Source organism: Triticum dicoccoides, chromosome 3B (genome assembly GCF_002162155.2).
Source record: "Triticum dicoccoides isolate Atlit2015 ecotype Zavitan chromosome 3B, WEW_v2.0, whole genome shotgun sequence".
Classification (NCBI taxonomy): Eukaryota; Viridiplantae; Streptophyta; class Magnoliopsida; order Poales; family Poaceae; genus Triticum; species Triticum dicoccoides.
Window position 1 is genome coordinate 396,352,688 of NC_041385.1, and position 14,297 is coordinate 396,366,984.

Genomic DNA, 14,297 nt, shown 5'->3' on the forward strand with positions numbered 1-14,297 from the left:
GACTACCTGCCTCTCCCTCCTCGCAGAGAAAGGCGAGTCTCCCCGCCGCCCGTGGAACATCCGACTCTCGGCGACCGCCTTGGCCGCCGAGAGGGAGTCGGAGAGAACGACGCCCGCCACCGGATCGACCGACTCCACTGATCCCTGGCACTAGAAGAAGAAGAAGAGATGGGTCCCCCCTGCTTTGGACTCCGCATCTGGGACGAGCCCTTTCCCAAAGGGTTCACGCTCCCCCGAGACACGCCCAAATATACCGGCACCGTGAAGCCGGAAGATTGGCTGATCGACTACTCCACAGCCGTCAACATAGCGAATGGCAACAAGCGCGTTGCCGTAAGATACGTCCCGCTCATGCTCGAGGGCTCGGCCGGGACGTGGTTGAACAGTCTGAAGCCTCGCAACATCAACAGCTGGGTCGACTTCACCGAGGCTTTCGTCCACAACTTCACCAGCACGTACAAGCGACCTCCCAAGCCGCGCCAACTCTCCTTGTGCGTGCAAGGCCTTGACGAGTCTACTCGCGACTACCTCACGCGCTGGGGCGAACTACGGAACTCCTGCGAGGGCGTGCACGAGGTGCAGGCCATCGAGTACTTTACTACCAGGTGCAGAGAAGGCACCCTCCTCAAGCACAAGCTCCTCTGCTTCGAGCCGGAGAACCTCGATGAGCTGCTGATCACAACAGACAAATACGCCACGGCCGACTCCTCCATGAAGGCGGAGATTCAGGTCAACACAACTGGCAAAGTCGCCCCTCAAGCTCCAAGAACTCCGGCTGGGGACACCAGTCGGCGGCAACAGCAGAATGACCAGAAGCGCAAAGCCCCGCAGCCGACTTCCACTAGTCGGCAAGTGGCGACAGCAGAGGACCAGCAGTTGGAGGGACCACCTCCGGCGAAGCGACAGAACGGCGGCAAGTCCAGCTGGCTGCCGACTTTCTCCTACGAGCAGACTCTAGATGGTCCCTACAAGTTTCACAGCGGCGCGAAGCCGTCGAACCATACCACCAGGAATTGCCACTGGCTGACCAGAATCGCCAAGGGGGACGGCTTGCTTCCTCCCCCTCCAGCTGGGCCGCCTCCTCCACCACCGCCCCAGCAGCCGGCCGTCAGGCCAGTTGGCGCGATACAAGACGAGTTCCCAGATGAGCATGGAGCCTATGTGGTGTTCACCAGTGTGGCGGATGAGGCGCAGCAGGCGCCAGCAGCAGCAAGAAGTGAATGCGGTTGCATCAAGTCCCCCAGAGTTCATGCATTGGTCCGAGAGGCCTATCAGTTGGAGCAGAGTTGATCACCCAGAGGTGATGCTGAGTCCGGGCTCCTATGCCTTGGTTTTAGGCGCCACGCTCACCACTGATAGGCGGGCCGCTCGCTTCTCGCGAGTACTGATAGACGGAGGCAGCAGTATCAACATCCTGTACAAGGATACAATGGAGAAATTAGGAATCAAGCGAAGACAGCTTTAGAGCAGCCGGACTGTGTTCCACGGAATCGTTCCTGGCCTTTCCTGCTCACCGATTGGCAAGATCCTGATAGATGTCCTCTTCAGAGACAAGGATCATTTCCGCCGAGAGCCAATTTTGTTTGAGGTGGTCGACCTTGAAAGCCCATACCATGCATTGCTTGGCCGACCCGCCTTGGCCAAGTTCATGGCGGTCCCCCACTACGCCTACCTCAAGATGAAGATGCCGAGCTCTAAGGGAATCCTAACCGTGTCCGGCGACTACAGGAAGTCGTCCGCTTGCACAGCCGAAAGCAGTCGGCTGGCCGAATCCTTGGTGATCGCGGCTGAGAAACGGCTTCTTGATCGGGTAGTGGCGATGGCCGGCAAGCAGCCCGAGTTATCGCCCGACCCCAAGGAGTCGGAAGCAGAAGGATCGTTCAAGCCGGCTAGGGAAACAAAGAAGATACCTTTGGACCCGGAGCACCCAGAGAGGTACGCTATCATGGGCACAGGCCTTGACAGCAAATAGGAAGGCGAGCTCGTCGATTTCCTCTGTGAGAATCGCGACATCTTCGCATGGTCCCCCAAGGATATGCCTGGTGTCCCGACGGAATTCGCCGAGCACAAATTACACGTCCGGTCTGATGTGAAGCCCGTCAGGCAGCCCTTGCGCCGCCTGTCAGAAGAAAAAAGAAGAGTTGTTGGAGAAGAGATAGCCTGGCTCTTGGCAGCCGGCTTAATCATGGAAGTATTTTTTCTAGAATGGCTGGCAAACCCAGTACTGCTGCTGAAGAAAAACAAGCAGTGGCGGATGTGCATTGATTACACGAGCCTCAACAAGGCCTGCCCCAAGGACCCATTTGCTCTGCCAAGAATCGATCAGGTGATAGACTCCACAGCCGGATGCGAGCTGTTGAGTTTCCTAGTCGCATATTCAGGATATCACCAGATCAAGCTGAACCCGGCTGACAGACTGAAGACCGCCTTCATCACGCCGTTTGGAGCCTTCTGCTACCTGACCATGACGTTCGGTTTGAGAAACACTGGCGCCACCTTTCAGCGTTGCATGCAGAAATGCCCCCTGAAGCAACTCGGCAGAAATGCCCACATCTATGTGGATGACGTGGTGGTGAAGACGGAGAAGCGTGGAACCTTGCTGGAGGACCTCAAGGAGACATTTGAGAATCTGCACCGATTCCAGATCAAGCTCAACCCAGAGAAGTGCGTTTTTGGAGTACCAGCCGGCCAGCTCCTCGGTTTCTTGGTCTCCAAACGCGGCATAGAGTGCAATCCTGTGAAGATCAAGGCCATCGAGAGGATGGAAGCACCCAGACGACTGTTAGATGTGCAGAAGTTCACCGGCTGTTTGGCATCCATCAGCCGATTCATCAGTCGGCTGGGCGAGAAGGCTCTCCTCCTGTATGAGCTCGTGAAGAAGACCACCTTCTTTGAGTGGACTCCCAAGGCGGACGAGGCTTTTCTCCAACTAAAGAAGATGTTGACTACTCCCCCTGTGCTGGCGGCTCCGACTCCCAAAGAGCCCATGCTCCTATACATTGCCGCCACCAGCCAAGTAGTCAGCACAGTCATTGTAGTCGAGCGCAAGGAGGAAGGCAAGGCGCTACCTGTCCAGAGACCGGTATATTACTTGAGCGAGGTGCTATCGACCTCCAAGCAGAACTACCCCCATTACCAGAAGATGTGCTACGGCGTGCATTTTGCCGCCAAGAAATTGAAGCCTTACTTCCAGGAGCATCCAATCACTGTGGTCTGCACAACTCCACTGGCCGAGATCATCGGAAGCCGAGATTCTTCTGGCCGAGTGGCCAAATGGGCCATTGACCTGGCCCCCTACACCATCTACTACGAGCCCCGCACCGCCATCAAGTCGCAAGCATTGGCCGACTTCCTCGTCGACTGGGCCGAGACCCAGTACCTGCCGCCAGCGCCTGACTCCACCCATTGGCGGATGCACTTTGACGGCTCCAAGATGCGCACCGGCTTGGGAGCCGGCATCGTCCTCACTTCCCCCAAGGGCGACAAGCTCAGATATGCGCTGCAGATCCACTTCGCCGCCTCCAACAACGTGGCCGAGTACGAGGCGCTCATCCACGGGCTCCGGCTTGCCAAAGAACTTGGCATTCGCCGGATCCTGTGTTATGGCGACTCTGACTTGGTGGTCCAACAATCATCTGGTGATTGGGATGCCAAGGATACAAATATGGCGAGCTATTGCTTCCTCGTCCAGCAACTCAGCGGATACTTCGAGGGGTGCGAGTTCCTCCACGTACCAAGGAACGACAACGACCAAGCAGACGCCTTGGCATGGATCGGCTCCACCCGCCAGGCAATACCATCTGGTGTCGCCCTTCAGCGCCTCCTCAAGCCTTCTATCAAGCCGTCACCAGAATCAGATTCAATCTTTGGGCCGGCTCCACCTGAGGAAGACAGATCCGACTCCAAGAAACACACAGTCGAAGCCGGCCCGGGGACTTCAGAACCCGGCCCGGGGACTGCAGTGGCAAGATCGAAGACTCCAGAGCTCGGCCTGGGGACTGCTCCAGTCAGCCCCGGGACTTTGTCAAATCAGCAAGCGGCTGCGAACTCCAACCCGCCGCCTCCCAGCCCGGCCGCCCTTATCCAAGTCGCACTAGTGGCAGTTGAAGAAATAGCAGCACCTTCATGGGCCCAACCCATCCTCAGATTCTTAGTAAACAGAGAGCTGCCAGTTGATGAAATCTTGGCTCGGCAAGTGCAACGCCGAGCAGCAGCCTACACCATAGTCAACAGAGAGCTAGTCAGGCGCAGCATTACCGGTGTCTTCCAATGCTGCGTCGAGCCAGAACAAGGCCAAGCAATCCTCAGAGACATCCATGAAGGCGAGTGCGGTCACCACGCGGCCTCCAGGGCACTCGTCGCCAAAGCCTTCCGGCACGGTTTCTTCTGGCCAACCACTCTGGAAGAGGCCAAAGAGTTAGTCCAAAAGTGCAAGGGGTGCCAGATTTTCCGTTCCAAGCCACATCAGCCGGCTTCCGCACTCAAGACTATCCCCATCGCCTGGCCCTTTGCAGTCTGGGTCCTGGACATGGTGGGACCATTCAAGACGGCACGAGGTGGCTTGACTCACCTACTTGTCGCAGTGGACAACTTCACCAAGTGGGTGGAGGTGAAGCCCATCAAAAAGTTGAATGGTCCGACTACAGTGACCTTCATCGCTGACATCACAACTCGGTACGGCATCCCACACAGCATCATCACCGACAATAGCACGAATTTTGCCAAAGGCACCTTGGCCCGTTTCTGCGCGACGAAGGGCATCCGACTGGACTTAGCGTCCGTTGCCCATCCGTAGTCAAACGGCCAGGTGGAGCGAGCGAACGGTCTCATCTTGTCCGGCATCAAGCCTCGACTCGTCGTACCATTGGAGCGATCTGCCGGATGTTGGCTTGAGGAGCTGCCAGCCGTCCTCTGGAGTCTGCGCACGACTCCAAACAAGTCAACCGGCTTCACACCCTTCTTCCTCATCTATGGCGCCGAAGTCGTCATCCCAACGGACATAGAATTCGACTCCCCGTGAGTCACCATGTACACCAAGGAAGAAGCAGAAGAAGCACGTCAAGACAGCGTCGATCTGCTGGAAGAAGGCCAGCTGTTGGCACTCAGTCGGTCCAGCATCTACCAGCAGAGCCTGCGTCGATACTACAACAGGAAGGTCAAGCCAAGATCTTTCCAAGAAGGCGACCTTGTGCTCCGGCTGATCCAGCGAATAGCCGGCCAGCACAAGTTGTCGGCACCTTGGGAAAGCCCCTTCATCATCAGCAAGGTGCTAGGGAATGACGCCTACTATCTGATCGACGCTCAGAAGCCCCGAGCACGCAAGAGGGACGACTCCGGCAAAGAGACAGAGCGCCCGTGGAATGCAAATCTTCTGCGAAGATTTTACAGTTGATGCAGTATGTATCACACTACCCCTTTGTATTAAAGTACTAAGACTATTGGGCCCCCCGAGACGAGCTCGGGGACTGCCCTTTTTGTTATCTGTACGATAAGAATTATGCCTCCGAGTACATTACTTTCATTGCAAGCCGCTTGGCACCGGGCCAGACTAGTCGGCCCGGGGACTCGCCGCCTTGCGCTATGAGAAGCTTCCCGCAGTCAGACAAGTAGTGTGCAGTGCCCAATCCGCCTCCTGGCAAAGCCGCAGCTCGCAGAGCGACTGTGAGGCAGGCAGGAGTAAGGAAGAATGGGTGCCCACATGAAAAATGGCTAAGGACCTAAAGCATTAACATAGCGTAAGACGGCCTCCAGCATTTCTGAAGCGAAAAACCGACTCATGAGTAGTCGGCTCGCCGTCTTTATTAGCCTCTATTAAGGACGGCCGACTCTTGGGTAGTCAGCCTGTCGCTTTCTATCCGACTTGCTAAAGAAGCTCTAAACGGCCAAGTACTTGCCTTCCCGAAGTAGCCAAGCACTTGACCCAGCGACAGTCCGCAGAGCGGCTGCCCGACTGGCAAGGCAGCAACCAAAGGAAGGCGGCAAAAGGAAAAGCCTAAAGAGCAGTAAGCAAGGAAAGACGGAAAGCAGATTAATATTTACATAGGCCCTTGGCCGAATCTTCAGATAGAAGTTCAAGATACACCCCGCGGGTGGAATTGTTCAAATCTAACAAAGTTTTCAAAAGATTACTAAGACAGACAAACAGAGGCGAAAAAGGCAGCCTAGGAGGCGGCATCTGGGACTGGAGGATCGGAGGAGACGACGGTGTCAGGCGCCGGGGCAGTCGGCTGGGCGGTCTCGGTTTGATCGCCTCCGGCGTCAGTCGTTTTCTCTCGACGCGGCTCGTTGCTAGAGGCGCAGTCGAGCTGAGGCTGGCCGCCTGCTCCGTCTTCTGGCACCTCCGCCTCACCTTCCGCCTCCGCCTCCGCCTCCTCCTCAGTGATGGAGTCGATCACCTCCTCCGAGTCCTCGCCATACTCCGGGTTCATCCCGAACCATTCTGCCAGCACTTCCTCGCCGCCTTCAGCCCGCTCGGGCACGAAGACACTAGTGTCCGTGTACTCGGCGATGGCCGCCGCACGCTGGATAAGGGCGCCCTCCACGGCTTCCAGCTCGGCCTGGGCTTCTGACCGGAACGCGGCCAGACGGTCCAGGTCCAGCCCTCGATACCACGCCTTAACGAACTCCAAGGCCCGGCGCGCTCCGGCCCAGGCCGAGGAGCCCTTCCAGGCCTCAAGACGGCCGGCAGCGACTTCCAGCCAGTCGGCGGTCCGACTGGCGGTGCGCAGAGCCGGCATATCCGGCCACAAAGCAGCAACCGCCTGGGCGCCGGCACGCTGAAGCCGGCGCATCTGCCGGTGGGCCAGACGAAGACGGGCTTCAATGCTCAGGAGCTGTTCATCAACGGTTTGGGGGGCATTGGCGGCGATCTCCTCACCATTTGCCCTTCGCGCTTCACGAGCAGCCTCGATGGCCAGAGGAACCGCCTGTGAGTGACCAGGGAAGAAGTCTGCCAAAACAAAAAGAAGCAAGCCGAAAAATCAAAAGTCGGCCTGGCACATAGTTGGAAGCCCGAAGAAACGAAAGAAACATACCGTCCACAATATCCTCGATCTCGTGGAAGCCGGAGTACAGCATCGCCTCCCTGTCAGTCCAGGAGGAGCGCTCGCTCTCGAACTCGGCCAGGAGAGCGACTTCCTTCTTCTCGGCCTCATCCTGCGCCTTCTTGAGCAGCTCCTTCTGTTCGGCCAGCTGCGCCGCCAGCAGGTCGTGCTCCGTGGCGAGCTTGCCACACTCCTCCTCCTTGGCACGACAGGCGGTATTGGCCTCGCCCAGCTGCTCCTGAAGAACGGCGTTGGCTTCTGAAAAACGAAAGAGGAAGCAAATGAGTCGTCAGCAAAGAAGATCGCTGGGAAGATCCGGCCCGACTGCTCAGCAGTCGGCCCGAATCTCGGGGACTACAGCCCGCGGGTGCGCCAGCGCGCCCCCGCGAAGAAGAAGAACTCACTCCGGCTTTTCGACAAGTCGGCAGCCCGCTTGCTCAACTCCTCAACATTGCGGTTGAAGGCAGTGGCGTGGAGGTTGTGATACTCCTGCAATAAGTCATTGAAGACAAAGTTAGTGTTTGGAACTCGCCAGAGGGAGTTCCGAACCGCCTGCTCAGCAGCCGGCCCGGAACTCGGGGATTACACCCAGTGGGTGCGCTGGCGCGCCCCCACAAAGAAAAACAAGAATCAAAAAGGAAAAGAAACTTACTCGGACGGCCGTTCGTGCGGCCATGTGCGCTCTGGTGCAGGTTTGAAGGGCGTCGCCTTCGGCCCGCAACTTCGCCTGGACTTCCAGGAGCAATTGATTTAGTGGCCCAGTGCCGCCTCCGCGCACCCACCTGATGGGCGCGGCTCTTGTGGACTCGGCGTCTAAGGCTGCCGAGCTGGCAGCGCCGGTCTCCCGAGGTCGCGGCGCCGAGGTCGCCCTCTCAAGACAGCGGCGCACCGGCGAGGCGACTTGGAGAAGCAGACGTGCCTCGGCCTCGTCCATGGCTGGCGGCTCCGACGGACCCACCGGCTGTTTGCCGTGCGGTCTCCCAGACGGCGGTGGCGGCACGAGAGTGTCCGACATGGAGGCCTCGCTGCTCTCCTTCTCCACGACGGGGTTCTCGGTGCCGGCCTCCCCCGGTTTGCCCCGTGAACTCCGGAGGCGGCGGTGCAGACGATAGTGGGGGGACGAGCATCGCCGATCGGCGACGTGCAGCCTCCTCGGCATGCCGTCTCGCCGCAAGGGCGGCTTCGGCATCATCCAGCTTCTTCTGGGCGGAGGCGGCCGCCCTGTCGGCCTTCGCCTTCGCCATACATTCGGCCTCCTCCTCCTCGCGCTTCTCCCGCGCATTCCGCTCTGTCGCCTCCCGGAGGTCGGCGGCGGGGTCGGGCCGCCAAGTATTGGCGGACGTCTCTGCCGACCCCATGACGGAGGGGATGGCGACTCTCTCAAGGGAAAGAGGGGCCCTGAAGAATAATAGAGGGAGTATATAACAAAAAGACTCGGACAAGATTCAACGAGGGAAAATAAAAAAGCATAAAGACTCATGAAGAGACTAGCGGCGGCTTTCTCACTTCCCTTCGGAAGCGGTTGGCCTTCGCGGCCGCCTCCTCCCGTCTGGTCGCGGCCGCCGCCCCCTTGAACTTCTTCAATTTGCCGCCGGGCGCGCTCGGCCCGGCGTGATGTCTCTTCGCGCCGCCTTGGCCGGCCGCGCCGGTGGAGGAGCCGGCGCCCGACGGGCCGATCTTCAGCTGGTGGCGCGGAGCGGCTTCGCCTTCGGCGTCGTTGTCAGGCCAGTCGGTGAAGGTGGCCGAGGGCCTAAAGTCGCCTTATGCTCCTCCTCCCCCGCCTTCAGCGTCGGCTTCCATCGCCGCCGCCCCCAAGTCGGGGTCGTCGACGTCGCTCTCCGCGCGGTCGGGAACATACTCGCGGGGCTGTCTCGTGGCGCCGGCGGCGGGCTATATAAGAGGATTCTAGTTCAGAGGAGGCCAACAAGAGTCAGATGCCGGAGTCGGCTGCGAAAAAAGACAAAACGATAGGGGGACGCGACTTACCACTGGTGGAGGATTGCTGCGCGAGTACGGCTCCTTGCCGAACTGCCAGTCCTCCTCGAACTCGCAGTGCGTGATGTAATTCACCATGTTTGCCACCTCCTTGCGGGGCATCTCCTTGGTGCTCATCCGACTTGGGTCTCGGAGGCCGCTCATCTGACAGATCAGGTGAGGCCGGCCTTGGAGCGGGAGAACTCGGCGCGCCACGAAGGCGGCCAGCAAGTCGGCCCGACGAGTTCCTCCGACTGCGTCAAGACTCGGAGTCGCGCTACGGCGGCGGCTCCGGTGGGAGTCAGCGTCTTGACTCGGTGGGACCAGCTGGGGAGCCTCCCAGTCAGGGGAGTGGCGTTGTAAGGCGGCAAGTTGACCCAGTCACCGTCGGAGGCGAGGTTCTTCACGTAAAAGTACGAGCGCTGCCACATCTTCACTGACTTGATCAGCGTGATGGGAGGAAAGGGGTTGTCGGCCGTCGAGCGCCGCGTCGCGATGAAGGCGCCGCACTGAGTCGGCACGCCGGTGATGTGCGTGCCGAGATTAGAAGAGAAGAATTCTCCCCACAGCTCGATGGTGGGGAGAACGCCGAGGAAACCTTCGCACAGAGTGGCGAAGGCGGAGAGCAACACCACCATGTTCGGAGTAAGGTGGTGCGGCTGAAGACTGTGGAACTCCAAGAATGAGCGGAAGAAGCCGCTCGCCGGCAGCCCCAGGCCGCGCATGAGGTGCGAGCGGAAGATGACCCGCTCGCCCTCTTCCGGCGCCGGCCGGATTTCCCCCTCCGGCGCGGCGCGGGCGAGCACGAGGTCCGCGCTGGGGAGACGACGTGTCTGGCGGAGGAACTCGATGTGTTCTTCTTCTACCTCTGAGCCGTCCCATACACCAGAACGCATGGCGGGGGCCGCGGCGGAGGAAGAGCTCATCGCCGCGGTATGGTGTGCTCTTGCTCGAACGGCGGAGGCTGGAGGGAGAGAAAGCAAGATGAGGCAGGGGAGCGGGGAAGAAGGGCGTGCGAGCTGTGTCGCTCCGCTTCCCCCCGCCTACTTATAGCCCTGCGGGCTGAGAAGCCGAGGGGGCGGGCGTGGGATTAACTGCGCCCGATGCCCCACGCCACCCCACGATTTACCCCACGAAGTTACTGCGCGCAGTAACGACGTGGGAAAACCAACCGTCCACGGCCGCAACGGAACCCTTCGTATGTCAAGGCGCGGTAGTGGCGGGCCCCGCCTGACGGCCCATCCCGTCGCGCGCGTGGGCAGGCAGACTGATCTCCCCACGTGGCATCACGCGATAGGACCGCCCTGATGGCAGCGGGGAAGCGTATCAGGCACGCCGCCTGGTTTCCTGCCGCGACCTTCGAGCTGTGGCTACTCATTAAAACTCCGACTTTCGACAGTCGGCCCAAGGGAAGACGGCAGCCGAGTCCCAGAGTCTGCACCTTGAAGATTGAAACTGTTGAAACCCCACAATGCAGCGACCGCAGGGCTTCACCAGCTTCGGGGACTACTGTCTGAGTAATGGGCCACGGGTAGGCTAACCCGAGCCCCAGGACATTTCAAGACATCGGGGCAGGCCGTGCCCCTCAGGCCGAGTCCCAGGAGCGACTCCAAGATATGCCGAGTCCCAGACGGCGACTCCCAGATAGGCCGACTCCAAGTTGGCGACCTCTAGAGAGGCCGACTATGGAGAGTCGGCCCAAGACTCCTCCCTCATCTCGAAGTACGACGTGGGGTACGGTCACGGCATGGCCGTTCCCCCCTGCTTACGAAGGGCCGGCATGGCTATAGTGAGGCGTATCGCTGGAAGATCTCCGGCGAGATACGACACTGTTGCCATGCCTGCCCTGACCTCAGCCACAGTGCGCAGTACACTATGCCCACGACGCCGGCCTGTACGACCCGAAGGCGGCGGGGCCGCCTGTCAGTGGGTAGGCCGAAGGCGGCCTAGGCAACCCGAAGACGGACCTGTGGGAGTCGGCCTCCCTCGAGTCGGCCGACTCCTCCTAGGGCCCCACGAGCCATTAACCAGATAAGATGGGGAATGGCGACCGTGATCGCCCGATAGACGGCGGCACTGTTGCCATGACCCGATGACCGAGCCTGCGTCATCAGGAGTGCCGCTACAGTATCAAGCCTGTCCGTAGGACCCGCCAGTCGGCGGGCCCCAGAAGCCGGCGGGAAGGACGGCGGCCTGAGAGACAAACGGCTGGGACCCGCGCCCAGCCGGATTACTATTGTACCCCCGGGGGGTAGGCCTATATAAACCCCCCGGGGCACCCATGCAAAGGGTTCGGACCTAGAGAGAGATAGACCAGATAATATAGGGAGGAGAGAGCTAGCCTTGCCCTCTCCTGCCTCCCGAAACAGCTCCAGGAGCACCATTGTAGCCACTTTGCCTTAGTGATCATGCAGAGCCCCCGCAGAGCAGCAGTAGGGGTGTTATATCCTAGGAGAGCCCTGAAGCTGGGTAAGTTCTGCCGGCGTGCATGTCTTCGCCTCATCCCGCTTCCAGGCACCGGCGACGTTCTACTCGCTCCCACCATGATAAGCTATCCTTTGGCATATGTCGTACCCAACCCCCGACATGGTCGAGGCAGAGCCGGTCAGTAAGTGTGATGCAGCCACGGCGGTTCAATTCATGAAGAAGGTGATGTTTCATTTTGGGTTTCCACACAGCATTATAACTGACAATGGCACTAATCTGTCTAAAGGCGCCATGGAGGAGTTCTGTCAACGTGAGCATATCCGGCTTGATGTTTCATCAGTAGCTCACCCACAGTCCAATGGCCAAGCCGAGCGAGCCAATCAAGAGATCCTGAAAGACATCAAGCCCCGGCTCTTTGTCCCTTTGCAATGGACGCTGGGTTGTTGGATTGAGGAGTTACCTTCAGTATTATGGAGCATCAATACTACTCCTAATAGATCTACGGGTTATACGCCTTTCTTCATGGTCTATGGAGCTGAGGTGGTTCTCCCTAGTGACATCCGTCATGATTCACCTCGTGTGGCGGCTTATGTGGAAAAAGACAACGAACAAGCACGCCAGGATGCTCTTGACCTATTAGATGAACACCGGGACTTGGCAGCTACCCGTTTGGCAATTTATCAATAGGATTTGCGCCGTTACCACAACCGTCGAGTTAAGTCCAGATCTTTTCAGGAAGGTGACCTAGTGCTCCGGCTCATCTAGGATCAAACTGATGCTCATAAGTTATCCCCACCTTGGAAGGGCCATTTATGGTCAGTAAGTACTTGAACAATGGGTGATATTACCTTATTGACGTTTGAGAGCACAAAGACTCACATAAGTCGGAGGAAGAGACCCGAAGGCCGTGGAACATTGCTCATCTCCGGCCCTACTACATTTGAGCCGTAGGCTCCACTGATGTACATATTTTGCTAATGTATATATTATGATAAGTAATAAAGCAGGACCTCTGTCCTTTTTTCATTCTCACAAGGTAAATTTGTCATTATTATTATCATCCTTTTATCACATGATCGTTCGGGGGCGGGTCATATTTGATCTGGCTCAGCCCGTTCTGATCTAGCTTACGATTCTATTCGAATCTAGCTGTTCATAATCATGGTCACTAGGGGGCTTCCTGTTCAAACATAGGTCGTATTTGAACCAAAGAGAACATAGTTGTTGATACCCTTTTGATTGGCACACTGTCGAGCTCACTTGGGGGCTTCTTGATCGTATTCGAATCATAGCATAACCCCATTTGGGAACCGACTTTGATCGTATTCGAATCAGAGTCGTTAAAAACTCTCAAGGTCATTAGGGGGCTTCTTGTTCAAACATAGGTCGTATTCGAACCAAAGAGAACACAGCTGTCGATACCCTCTTGACCGGCGCAATGCCAAAGCCATTGGGGGCTACATGATCGTATTCGAATCCTAGCTTAAACCCCTCTGGAACGGTTCACTAATCATATTCGAATCAGTAGCCTTGCCATTGTTATTCCTCTTTCTTGATTTAAGTTATCTTTGGAAGCCCCATTGTTTGACTTAAGACTTTTTCTGAGGCTTACATTTACAAACATAATATTTGTAACCCGGTTCAATATTGACTACTGAACTGCCAGCCCATAAGCATCGAGGTACTTTCTGGGTATCCAGAGTATCGGTCTTCATCCTTACCGGCCAGGTCATATGAACCGGTGGGGCTAGTGGAAAATTTTATCATAGTTGTGTTTTTCAAACCAGCTAATCTATGATTATTTTGCTCACATTTTTGACCTGCCTAAGCCGTTTATTTGAAGGACAGTTTTTTCAGAAACGATCAACTGTAGGCACGAATGTAACAAGGTGGCTTAAAAATGTTAAGCATCAAAACATGCATGATGGCATGGCCACAACAGAGTTATCTCTATCCTATTACAGGACTCATTAAAGTCCAAATAGTTTGCATTGTTTTTTACACCAGGTATTGACCCGCCATGACAGCTTCACCTTCAAGATTGGCCAGAAGCGTCCGGGTTAGCCCTATCCACGCTTTCGCTCTGCTCCTTTTCCTGGAAGGTTGATGATGACCAGTCAATGTTCTTTAAGGCTTCAAATTCTGCTTCATCATCAACAAGACCGGCCGGGTCAACTTCAGGAGCAAATGTATGCTTACGAATTGGGGGAATCAGACTGGTCACGTCATATTCAGGTGTTGGAATCCTTCAATTTTGTTCATCATAACCCGCCTGGTACTTAGTATAATCCACTTCAGAGGCTATCAGAGTCGCCACGGGGCGTACCTCTTTGACACAGGCAAGGAAATCCGCCTCTTCAAATGACGTGCCATCTTCCTTGAGACTTGGATACCAATGGCGATATCTTCCAGGTCTAGTTCAGGTAGCCAGGCCTTAGCCCGGCTTAGAGCATTTACCGCTCCGGCTCTTCCAGCTGACCTTCTTAATTCATTGATCCGTTGCGGAAGAACTGACAGCTTACTCAAGACCCGTGGTAGGAGGGTTGGCACTTCAATGGATAAGGCCACCGAAGCAAGGGTACGTTTTGACCCGGTGTATAATTGTTCCACCAAGGTATACACAGCTTTTAACTTCGTCAGCATGTTGTGGTTTAAATTTGCGCTTCTGGGGCCTGTACAAAGCATACTCAGAAAGGTTAAAATTCCGGCACACTCTATTGCACGGCTTACAATATGAACACAACGTCAAGGCGACTTACCGAAGATGGCAGCGACCATTTGTGAAATATGGCACTTTAACCTGCACAATTCTCCGGTGACTTCTTCAAGAGCCGCTTCTGCTTTCTCAGCCCG